Source organism: Epinephelus moara, chromosome 17 (assembly GCF_006386435.1).
Source record: "Epinephelus moara isolate mb chromosome 17, YSFRI_EMoa_1.0, whole genome shotgun sequence".
Lineage (NCBI taxonomy): Eukaryota > Metazoa > Chordata > Actinopteri > Perciformes > Serranidae > Epinephelus > Epinephelus moara.
The window spans coordinates 4,781,523-4,794,857 of NC_065522.1; the positions used below are offsets into that span (position 1 = coordinate 4,781,523).

Below are 13,335 nucleotides of genomic sequence, written 5' to 3' on the forward strand. Positions count from 1 at the left end.
TCACCTGCCTCTGTAGGTCCGCCTGGATCTGACTTTTCTGTGGCCAACTTTGTGCATTGTGACATCAGTATCATCCATTGCCTCTCATCATAGCTTTGCTGTGGAGATGAACTGAGCATGAAGCACAGCTGCAGGAAACCAGTAAAGGTCAAGACACAACGGAGGTCTGAGGAAGGGACTGAACAAACTTCCATACACATGTATCATTAACCTGAAGGTACCAGGTGCGTCTCTCTGTACTGTTGGCAATGATTGCCATGGTAACAGCAAGAGGCAATTGTAATCCATGACGTATTGTCTCACACATACATACACACACACACACACACACACACACACACACACACACACACACACACACACACACACACACACATCTTTAAGGTAAAAACAACGAAAGTAAAATTCACACATCACATTTATCACCTGTTACAGAGTGAAAAAGTACAATAATGCCACCACATATTGGCCACACTGTTAGAGTAAACCTGTTCAGAGCAGAGCCATGAGCACATTAATACAACATTAATAGCCATTCATACCTCCCACAGCGCAGACAGCATCTGACACTGGAGGTTTCATTTAGTGTTCAATATGAATCACTCATCAGTAACATGGCTGTTATTAATGCATGATATTCATATGAGAGAGCAGAAGGTCATTTACAGTGGAGGTTGTAAACAAGCACAAGATGGTGTCCAAAGAGGAATTGTTCCATCGGATGACAGATGGTGGCTGATGTCAGATCAGTCTATGCAACGCTAGTACATGAAAATAAATGCAATGTTTTACATTACCAGTCTGTGCTCATGCCTGTTTCTCTACAGAGATAAGGTTGGCCCATTAATAACAAGAATGAGGATTGTAGTTTTATAAAATAAGATCCACTTGTTGGCCTTTTTCTGGATGTTTTAATTGCATTTTATGATCTTCATCCAACCCTGTTTCCTAGAAATTCTGTTTACATAGAGTTAATTTGTAACATCAGGTACGTTAGGTTAGACAAAGGGCAAGAATAAACATTTCCTCCAACCTTAATCAAAGGGCTTTTGTTGCCCTAACCTAATCACAGAAGGGATTGTGAATGCAAATCCCAGTCTCTTGTGTCGAGAGCTGGCCTTTGTATGCCCGCCACCCCCCTGACCACCTACCTGCGACTCTGCTATGGTTTTTAAATGTAATCCACTTCCTCTCAAGTGTAAATAGAAATAGATGAAAATTGATACATTCATTTCAAACGTCACTGCCCTCATACTTCCATGCATCCTTTACGTTAGCATGGATACATCTACTAGATGGCACTAGAGGGGAGAGTCAAAAGTTTCTGACAGCAAAACTAAAGTGATAGTAAAGGAGGTGTGATAATGAACCTTTTAATGGAGGTACTCTAAAGCCACTTTTCCATCAAGCAGTCCGGTATGGTTCAGTTCAGTTTGGTACGCATTTTTTCCGTTTCCGGTTGTGGACTGTACCAATGGAACTGTTCCTTACTGTCCCTATTTTTGGTCACCCCTCTGTTGGGGTACCCAGCACACAGATCAGGTACTAAAAGGTGGAGCTGGAAACACTGCAGTATGTTGATTGGTCAATAGTGGACAGTCACTGTTGTTCAGGACTAAGTTGTGGCTGGTTTTGAAGCTTATGTAACCACTGTTCATACCGTGGCAAGTCTTACATGTATCGGTAAACTAGAACTATAAAATGAAAGGATGTTTTCTGTCTCTAGCAGCAGCTGTATACTGAGAAAAAAATTACTTATTTCTGACTGACTGCTGGCATTTTTTTAAGGTGGAACGTTTACTTGTAATGTTACTCAATGCATGAGTTGATGACGTTAATCTATCAGCACACCTTAAATTTCGATATGACCATTTTGAGCATTCCATTAGTTTTTATTGTCTCTCTTGGATGACAGTTTTAGTAATTAGTGGGACGTCATGTGTTTAAACATGCATATTCATTTTGACTGGATTATGTGTACTGCATATATTCTAATCCTCACTGGGAGAAAAAAAAAAGTGTTGCAGAGCATCGTTCCTGTGGGCTACAGTAACACTAAACCCCTGCACTTGCCTGGGAAGGACTAAATGCACAAACTCACTATTTTTAAATATCCCATTGAGGGAGACTCTTACTGCAGCCTGTTTTATTTTGTTCTGAAAATGTCAGCATGCAACCCCGTTCTGAGGACAATAAATGAGGTGCAGACTTCCATCTGTGTTGGTGATGAGGAAATACAGCGAAAGCTGGATGGAGCAGTGAGTGACAACAACCCCGTCCACATTTAAGGGTACTGTTTGCGGTGGAAAAGCTAAATGGACCCAGGGTCTAGGTACCATGTCTGAAGGGTACTTTTGGTCCCAAAGGTAGTATACTGAAAGTGTTTGGTAGAAATGGGGCTTTAGACAATGGAAAACCTGCACATGTATGAAATGAATGCAGAGTGAGTACCATACCTGTTTACAGTGAGTTTAAATAAGCCTTTAAGAGTCAAAATCTAATATGTTATACAGCTTAATCAGTTTGTCTGAGGCCTTTTGCGACCTTTTGCTCTTTTTACTAACTTCTTCTTTACTACTGTTAGCGCCACCTTCATGATTACATGGGTTAAACACTAATTACTGGCTCATGATTATGCAGATTATGTGCAAATTATGGTGCATTACTTTTCATAGGTATATGTGCATGAGAACAGCCTGCTTTATCAAGAAAATGTTGACTTTTCCCTGAAGTCACAGCTTCATTATTATGACACTGACTTTTTTTTTCTATTTTGAAAATGAAGAAATAAATGACAACTCTATTCTCAGAATATTGCAGTTTTGAATTACAAGTGAAATCCCTAAATCTCAGATGCATCTATTTTTCAGCTGGGATGGGCTCCAGCCCCCCTGCAACCCTGAATAGGATAAGCAGATGATGGATGGATGGGTGGTTAGATGGGTATTTAACTGCCTGCCATCTGAGAATGACAGGATTCGGGTAATGCATTCTTTTAGTAGCTTAGATCTGAGTCATTTTTGTGTCTTTGTGTATGTTCTGTGTATAATTTGTGGTGCTTTTGATTTTTCTTACCTTATTAATAAGCTATTAATGGTATGTGTCTATGTGAGACCCTCACTTTGCATTCTTATTTATCTTCCATCTCTCTTTCTTCCTCTAACTCAGTGCAACAAGCTATTTTAAGCCCATCAAACTTTAATCCTTTTCCTCTCATCTCACCTTAAGATGTATTTTTCAGGGAAATGAGTAGGTTGTATCTCCTTCAGAGGCAGCGGTGGAGGTGACACTTGAAACAGTGGACAGATAGGTGGTACAGGCAACAGTGTGTGTGTCTGAGAGAGAGAGAGAGAGAGAGAGAGAGAGAGAGAGAGAGAGAGAGAGAGAGAGAGAGAGAGAGAGAGAGAGAGAGAGAGAGAGGGAGAACATGTCAGCATGCAACAAAAACAAGTGTCTAACAGCACAGAGGGAGAGAGAGAGAGAGTGGGCTGAGAGCGTGTGGAGAGGTAGAGGAGAGTGTAGCGGCATTAAGCAGCTTCGAGATCAGCGGATGCTGACAGACGCACAGCTGCTGATGGGAAGAGGGAGACAGAGAAGACAAGACTCTCACACTCCAGAGGAGGAGAGCAGGTACACTGTCCATGTTCATCATCAGGCTGATTAGGACGGGAGGACAGCAGCGTCTCTGCAGCTACACGCAGACGGTAAGTTACCACCTGCATGAATCAAAGTTAATCATCAGATTCACTGAGGGTCGATGCAAACAAGATCATCATGTGCGTATGAACAGGTTCAGGTGATTTTTGTGTCCTTGTTAATCTAACCTGTTTGAATTAGATTTAATGCATTTTTGAGGTTGTCACGCACCCTGAAAACACCAGCCTAAACTCATAATCAAAATGAAGGAAAAAGATTCTTTGCAGCTTTTAAAAATCTATTTGTCTTTCGTTTGCAACAATCTGCTGTATTTTTGCACCTGCTGTCCAAAGGCTATAATGATGTGCTCGGCTGTTTACACTCATCAATCAGACATGCTCCATGTAAGACTGCTGTGTTCTTTGAAGGACAGCCAATAATGACTACTGTCCTAACTGACTAAATTATTAATCACACTTACAAAGGGGTGTAGGTTTCAGGCATGGAGGTGGAAGCATGCACTTAAAAAGTCTGTGTATATGTATTTAAATTGATCTGAATGTTACAGCTGTAAGTCATATCTATATCTATATGAACAGTATGTATATGGTGTGTCGTGTCGGATTTTCACTACACAATTATGGTGGCCAGAGGAGTTCACAATAACAATGCTATCATGTATATATATATATATATATATGTATATATGTATGTATATATATATATATATATATATACATACATACATACATACACATATATATATATATATATATATATGAAGGTAAAAAAAAAACATCAGTCAAATTCATCTTTAACTCTGTGTATTGTGTGTTTCCTCCCTTTTTTGGCGAATGAATTACACCTAAAATATGAGTGTAGGCAGCTGGAGGGAGAGTCTGTAACCATAACTGTACAGTGTACAATAACATCAATTACACCTAATGGATAGTGAGAAGGCAACCAGATGGCACTGGGGGAGGGAGACAATGTGAGAACAGAGTTATACACTGAGTTGCTAGTTTATTAGTTGGCTAAAACTAATGCAATCTAATAAACAAAACTGCAAAAAAAAACTTGTTTCATGAAGGTTCTAATGCTCGATTTTAATTAAAACTGGTGTTGATTCAACTGTATGGTCATTTTGGAGGATACAGTTCAGCTGAAATGTATTGCATGCAAGTGTTTTTGTTATTTAGCCAACCCTCACTGATATAAATCGGGTGGACAAAATAGAAACTAGAGCTCAACCGATACTGGATTTTTAGGGCTGATGCCAATAACAATATTTGAGAGTAAAAAATTCTGTAATATTTCCGTAAAATATTGATATATCGGCTGGCATTACACATAAATTATTTCAATCAGAAGAGACATTTAGAGAAAATAATATTTATTAAACTGTGAATGTAGTGATGAGATGAGATGAAGGGGGAGCTGAGGATCTGGATGTGAAGAAGAGTGGGCTTTTGATGAGCTTGTCCTGGGCTCTGGATAAAGTGACTGGAGGTGAATGGGGTGGAGGAGGGCGTGACGATTCCACCTAAAATGACAGTGGACAGGAGCAGAAAGGAGAACAGAGAACAGAGTTAAAGTGTGGCAGCAGCAACATGAATGGCTGAAGGAGATCGTGGCAAAGTTTGATTGGCTAACTAGGAGAGGGAACACCCATAATCATCTGATTGGTGGAAGCAGTGGGAGTGGGTTAGAGAGATTTCGAGAAATCTACGAGAATAAGTCACAGATTAAGACCAGAAAGATGGGTAACATGACGAAAAAACAAAAAAGTGTGTACAAACAGTGTTGGGGGTGACAGTAAAATATGTTTTAGCGGTACAAAAGTAATTACCAACAAGATTTCAGGTGATATTTTTACATTTACGTCACGTAACGCACTGCCCCCTGAAAACTCTTTATTGTTTTCATTTTTCATTTATCCACACTGATTCACCTGGATCCACTTACACCAGTGTGCCACCAGAAGAAAAAAAATCCCCTGAAGGTTTTGTCATTTTACAGACTACATTATAGAAGGGTGCCGCCAATGATTGCACATGATGGTGATGACGCACTGTGCATTATCATGTTCAGTGTGTTTCCATTCATAAATCTACAATGTATCCCATTCTGCTTTGCATCCTAAGGCTGCCTGAAAGCAGCAGGAAAAAGGAGCTGGCCTCATCCTGGTGATCAACACATCTGGTCATGCCATTGTATGTGTGTTCGTATGTTGGATGTGTTTCCATTCACATTTACGACTTTATTCTCATAGATTTACAATTTTATTCTTGAAATCTATGATTTTTTTTTCTTGAACATGGCCTTAATCCTCCTTCATAGACAAAGATGTGTAATGGAGGCAGGAAATGTTTCAGTTTAACAACAAAATATTACTGTTAAAAATGACATCAGTGGACTGAAACAGCAAACTTCATTGGGGATTTAAAAACTAGTAATTATCCGAAGCACCATTTCCTGCATTATGTTTTATAAGAAAAAAAAAAGTTTTCACATTGGTGCATATCGGACAACATATACGCCAATGCCTATACATCGGTGATAAGCCAAAATTGGCCAAATTTATCTGTCGACTGATATATCAGCTGGGTTCTAATAGAAAGACTAGAGCTTACTGCAGGACTGTTGACTTCCAGACTGTATGTAGTCTCAGAGGTGATTTTTTTTTTTTTTTTTACAAAGCACCGCTGCACCATTCTATCTTGTACCCAGAGACTGTATAAGATAATGGATGTAGACACCTGTAGGTGACTCATTGGTTCATGGACTTTTGTTTTGGCATTTTGGCCGTAACTCTCTGGTTTTTGAAGCCAGTATGTAAACAGGGGAGTTATTTAAAATCCATACCCTGTACAGTTGTCATTAATGTTGAAATCAGCTATAGACACCAAAACCTTTTTTTGTACCAGGCTGTAAACATGTTTATTTCTGCTGTAAAGTTGGGCGTTTTGACATGGGGGTCTAATGACTGGCTTCTGGAACTAGCCTCAAGTGGTCATTCGATGAACTACAGTTTTTGGCACTTCCATGTTGGCTTCATTTTTCAGACTTGGAGGTTCATGCTTATTTGTACCTGAAGCTTACTGCTCTATATGGAACAAATATTAAGCGGTAATCTCTGAGACTGAAAAATGAAGCCAATGCAGAAGTGCCAAAAACTGCAGTTCCTTTAATGGCCACTTGAAGCTGGCTTCAGTACAGAGTAAATCCCCACAGACCCCCATGTTAAAATGCTCAACCTCATAGCAGAAAGAAACATGTTTATAGTATGGTACATGGTTCATGACAACTGTACAGGGGGTTATTTATATTTTTTTTTTATAACTCACCCATTTACGTCTTATTAAGACTCAAAGCTACACATATTTAAGGCAAGGGCCACCCGAGTGACAGGCTGTGTGTGAGGTGTCGCTACAGTCTATTAGTCAGATTCACCCCTCACTCCTCTCGTCCAAATATGGTCACTTCTGGCTCCAAAAAAAACAAGATAGAAACGGTCGAAATGTTGAACTGCTTCAAAATGGTAGTCCACACACCTATGGATAACCTCATGGAAGCTATGTCCATTATTTACACAGTTTATGATAGGCAACAAATCCTGACAGCTGAAACAAATGTTTGGGCCATTTATTTGATAACTAATCAAACTAGAGCTGAAAATTTTTTTTCATTAATGAGGTTGAATAACAGGAAAATACATTGTGTTAAGCAAAAATGCCAAATATCCCCCAGCTCCTGCTTCTCTTTTGTGATGATTTGCTACAAGACAATGGGAATTTTATAAAATTTTCTGGCATTTAATTAGCCAAATAATTTTCAGTTTAATTTAGATTATTAAAAAAAAAGTCAGGTTATCATAACAAATGAAAATAATCATTAGCTGCAGCCCTAAATCAAACAACAAATTGATTATCAAAATAGTCATCAGTTATTTCCAACCTAGTCTCACAGAAATACATGAAATGACAACCACCTTTTAACACCACATTAGGTGGTGGCGGCACATATTGTGTTAACATATTGGCCCCATGGAAACAGTGCCAATGGTAAATCAACCATGATCCTTTGTTCTGTTGGACACATGAATTCTCTGGATCAATGATGCCAGGCGATGGGTTCTGGTCAATGGTACGACCCCATAGATAGTATAAAGAGTGAGAAAGCCCGCTTGGGGAGAAGGTCAGGGTGTCTATGACTGGACAGAGGTGATCAGCAAAAATACTCACATGTGCAGTGCACGCTTCATATCAGGTTAGGGAAAAAGTATTTACTGTTGTAGGAATGATTAGCGTTATGTGTATTAAGGGTTATCATGTCCAACTAATGGAAAATTGGGGAGGTATTAAGAGGAATATTGGATTTCTCCATAAGGTAACTTTTACGTGCATTAGCTAACGTTAGCCTCAATAGCAAAACAAACTGGAGGATACCGTTCAAGTGTCGTCCTCCTTTGTAAGACTGGCATAGTAATCAACCACAAAGCCGGCCATCCCACCTTCAGCAATCCTGTCAAATCATCCATCCACTGAGTGAGAGCATACAGGTCGGCCAGTCTGGTCCTGTTGGTCAGTGTTTACTTATTTAAGTAACACTCGTGGTCTCAGAGAGTGAGTGACCTGACATGGTGTGTTCATAGATCTAGTCTAATGCTTTTACACTAAAATGAGAGCTCTGTTGGTCGAAGAAACAAAGCCTTCTATTTTTATATAAATAACGAATGGTTAAGTTAATCATACTTTCACTCTGCTGCAAGTGCCCAGAGTACTCTGCAGCACTGAGAATGAGTTTTGGATGCACCACTTGTATCATCTTCCGTCATTGTCTAAAACAAGCCAACGGAACTTGCTAGTTAGCACTAGCTAATGTCTTTGGAGTTCTGTTTTGCCTCAAGCTAAGCCCCACCCACCAAAACACGTCATATTGTTTACTAACAGTAAAACGGTCTGTAGTTAAAATAATTCTCTGTCCACATGTTGGGCAGAATATAATGGCCTCACAGACCACTGCCATCAACAACACTGCCTCTGTTCAAAGTACAATATTATGACCTTCTCCACTGTCACCTTGTTGTTGTGAAACTCCGACTCCGCCCTCTCGTGGCATCTATTGGCTGTATCTATGCCAACATAAATGACACATGGAAGTGTGAGGGCAGAGCCGTTTAGAGTGTCTGAAACAGAGGTATCTGTTTTTTAATCGTAAAGAGAGTATATATGAACCTTAATGCTGTGTTCAGGGGTCGTGGGCATTTCAGATATTTCTGTGAAATCACGTTGCTTATTTCCCTAGCAATGTCTATCCCCACTAAATATTTGCAACGCTGATGTACCATGCCTAGAAAATACACAATCCTAATATTAATTCTCAGACATATTAATACCAGACAGTTGTTTTTAGGAGTTGTGGTAGAAATTCAGTACAACAGCACCATTCAGCATCTACAGCAGGGTTTTGCAGCAGCTGGTTCGTCCTGAGCTGCAGCACTGTGTCATTTTCAGAATGACATGTGTTCTGCCCTGCAGGGAGGTAGAGGGAGAAACCATGCGGGTCAGATGTCAAGATCATCTTCTGAAATCTTCAGCTCCTGTGATTGTTGGAGAGACAGAGGATAAAAAAAAGACTGCCCTTAGTCAGGGTCAACACTAACATGCTGCTCACTGATGGACTCAACACCATGCATGTCAATAAGCATACTGATTAGGTGATCACTTGTATTGGCTGACTGGACTGGGCCTGCCAATGACAGTATAAATAGCCCTTTAAATATTCAATGTGTTCTGCTAAGATTTTACTTCCATATCCATGTCCCTGGGACACAGTGCTGAAGGAATACTAAGGTAGTAGAGAGTGACATGTCCACCCCATAAATGTCAATTTTAGTCAACGCTTGAGTTCCTTTTTCTTTTAATGATACAGCCTAGTGTAAAACCTTATAACAACACCATTCCACACAACACCAAACCTGAATCATGGGAAAACTTGGAGATGTGGGTGCGCACTAACAAAGTAGGGGTACAAATAGGTTTATCAAGTTTTATTCACATAGCTAAAATCAAGGCTGACCTGCTGACAGTGTAAAGTGAAAAGCTGCACAGTGGGCTGAGACCCTGAGGGCTCTGACAGGCTCATGTTTGCCATTGTTTCAGTTGGTTTGTAGCATTTGGATTCAATTTGAAGTTGTTTGTTGAAATGCCCCACTGAAGCATTCAGTGACGAATACTGACATGATAAATTAGACTGTGCTTACAAAGTGCAATGACGAAAATCGAATTAGCCCAATGGATGGAAAACGGATTATTATTTCAGACAGGGGTATTGTTTGCTTTCTGAGGCTCTGAGCAACACATAAAGAGGCTGCCATTTGGAGTCTGCAATCTGCTGTGTGCACTGTCCTTGATGGGTACTTGAAGGGAATTATGTTTTGTGTATTTTGCATTTACCCCGCAGCATTAACCTACTTCTCACCCATAGAGCATTCACACTTTTTTTGCTGACACTACAGGTTTTTTTTGTTTTGTTTTCTCTCTCTGGGAAATAGTTATTTGGAAGAACTAAACAAATAGAATTTGCTCAGTTTCACTAAGGAGCAACATTTATTGGAATATGTAAACATTTAGCAACTTACACCAGCTGCTGTTGGGAGATGTAAGGAAGTTAAACTGTGACCAAACCATTGAGAACTTGATTAAAGCCTAGTTCACATTACACGATTTTCACCCTGATTTTGCGTTGTGGAGACTATCGTAATCTTTTGAGTGTTCATACCTGTTGACGTGTGTTTCTGTCAGCGGGAGTCTCACCAACTACGTTACGACCAGTGTGTGCACACCACAAAATTTCTCCACCAAGCCCTCGCCGACAGAGCCCCAGATAACGCGGTGACATCACCAAACTACGTTTTTTTAACTTGGTAACGACACATTGTAAAGGCATGGATATTCTTCCCAGTGTTGAATCCGATCTGCCTCCAGGGCCTGGGTCCAAACACAATGCGCTCCCCGTGATCCTGTGGATCCCATTATTGTTGCTGCTTGCCGGCTTGTCAGTGTTGCCAGATCTTGGCTTTGGAAACAAGCCCAAAAGAAGCGACTCAGCGGAGCTGAGGAAACATCCTGCAGTCCGACATACTATCATGCCTTTAAATAACTTATTAGACGGATATATATAGAGAGAGGCGACGTTTAGAGAGCAAACCCAAATAAGCAACTCCACTTTAGAAACAAGACCAAAAAAAATGCAACCTGACTACCAATATTTGTAAGTGACTTTACAAAAAAACAAGCCCAAAGCCGTGGCTAATAAGCGGACCTGGCAACCCTGCGGCTTGTCCTCCTCACATGTCTTCCATCCTTCTGTGTTCTGATGTGGGACATATAGAACTATTGCATGCAATGTTTCTGTAAATTATTAGTAACTTACTTCAGCACAATAAATGGCATGAATCAATCAATTAATCAATCAATCAGCATTAGATTGTAATGTAGTCTGTTTCAAATGAAACTGGTAGCCACTGCAGCCCCGCCACTATTTTTTCCTACTTTATGTCTGTCTCCATTATGAAGAAGTAACATTGTTTGCTAGCTTGATGCTAATGGCAGTACTCACTAGTACAATAACATTTCGGCTGGCACATGAACAGACACAGTGACTGAAATAATAGTAAAAGTGATAAAAATAGGACAAGAATAACCCGATGACATCACACATGTCGTGAGAGATGACTGGGGATTATAGGTGTGGACCATTGCGTAGTGTGTCATGTCTGTCGGCCAAGTCACAGCACGATTTTATGACTCCGCAAACACGTAATGTGACATGTTGACTGTCAGAACGGACAGAATTGTTGTGTAGTGTGAACCAGGCATTAGACTTCCTGTTGGAACATAGTTAGGCGTCCCAGACGTGGCATCGGTTGTCATCTACTATGACACACTACGCGAGAAGACACAATGGATTATTCCGTACGACACTCATTGTCGTTCACGATCCATGCCGACACTGTACATACATCAACTTTTAGTGTGAAAGTATAAAAAATTTAAATTCAAATGAATTTTGGCAGATGTGTTGTAGTAAAGCTGCAGGATTTTGGACACAATTGTCCCCCTGTCCTCTACCACCGAAACTGCTCTGAGTTAGTTAGTCGGTCACAGTGGCTTGACGAGGCTGGCTGCTAGCACTGGCTCAGAGGCTGTGCTAGTTTGGACCTCTGCGTTTGCTGCTAAATGCTTTGTGTTGAGGTGATATTTCAGAATTCCTGACTGCAGAAATTGCAGAGTACAGTGCTCCTATCAACAGTTCCATCTGGGCATTAGCAAATAACAAATTTTCTGTAACCTGCACAACACTGGTGATAATGTTATGCTACTTTCAGTTGGCTATCTGTCATGTTTGTAGATGGTAAGAATGTTTGCAGCTCCAGATTTTTACTAAAGGAATATAACTGTTTAAATACTCCTCTTAAGCTAAACCCAGACAATTTTAGTGAACAAAGGAAGAAGAGTGAGTCCGCTATAAATCACTCTATGAACCAGTAATCTGTGCTTTTTTTTAAACAAACCTCACAATAAACAAGAAAGACACCTGCAAGTTTCAGAACCAAAACAAGACAAAATATTTGCTGTTATGGTTTACCAAAACCAGACTAAAATTTGACAAAACCCCTTTTTCCGGACCATTTTATAGCTATTAAAAAAGTGCAGTAGACCTTTTTGACAGCAGACATTTTGACTTGTCATACTAGAAAAAGCATGGGTGTATTTATTAACATTAATGATAGCTGCATTCCACTTACAGGAGGTCCTGGCATTGTGCATGGCTCACTGGAATAGCTCACTGGGACACTTAATGGAGCCATTGTTAAAATTATCAGTTTCACCTGTGCTTTTCCTAGTATGACAATTCAAAATGTCTGCCGTGAAAAAATGTCAATGGGGACAGATGTAGTGACTTCATCATTTATTGTGTCCTCTTCTGACTGGGAAATTAGCGCCACCAGAATTTTATCTCGGTGAGCCAACTCCTAATATTCATAATGGATGCATAACTGTAGTAGATGTAAATGTGTATTAGATTGCATTTTCTTTTGCCAGTTTCTTGGGAATTTGTTTTTCATTTGGATGGCTATGGACATAAACTAAAATTTGAATAAAACCAATATTCATTTTTGTCAAAAGAATAAAACTAAATCATGATCTTATACCAAAGACAGGACTCCAGGCAGTTCCTAGTAGCTTTCCCATCTGTTGTCAGACCCAATCTGTAGGATTCAGAGGCTGTCCTTTGAAACAAATTAGACCAAAAATTGTTAACATGCACCCCTGGTATTCTCAAGTACTCAGAATCTTCCAGAACATCATCACAAAACTGTGTGGTTATATTTTTCTTAATTTAATAATTTTGTGTTTAACAAATTGCTCATGCTGGAATCTTGGATTGCAGCTTGAATCGACTTTGTGCTCGCACTGTAGTTTGGCCATCAATTAAACTCTGCAGAAGTGTGACACATTCAGGCCTCACACTCACATTTACTCCGCAGATATTTGGACCAACATTTGTGTCACAAGCCTTATTCACCAACGTCTTTGTATGATTGTTTTTCCGAGGGCTTCCATCCATCACAGAGACTTAGGACTGTTGTTTTCCAGGAAACAGAGCGAGCAGAAGAGTGAAGAGTGGTGT

The 13,335-nt window shown here is 40.0% G+C and overlaps 1 protein-coding gene across 1 annotated transcript in view; it reads left to right on the forward strand.

The window, feature by feature from the left end:
- The first annotated feature begins 3,512 nt into the window (after positions 1 to 3,512).
- Positions 3,513 to 13,335, forward strand: part of sstr1b (somatostatin receptor 1b) — a 38,935-nt gene continuing 29,112 nt past the window's right edge. The window contains exon 1 of the mRNA XM_050067359.1: positions 3,513 to 3,704. The gene's annotated coding sequence lies outside the window, so the exon portion shown is untranslated. The remainder of the gene's footprint in view (positions 3,705 to 13,335) is intronic.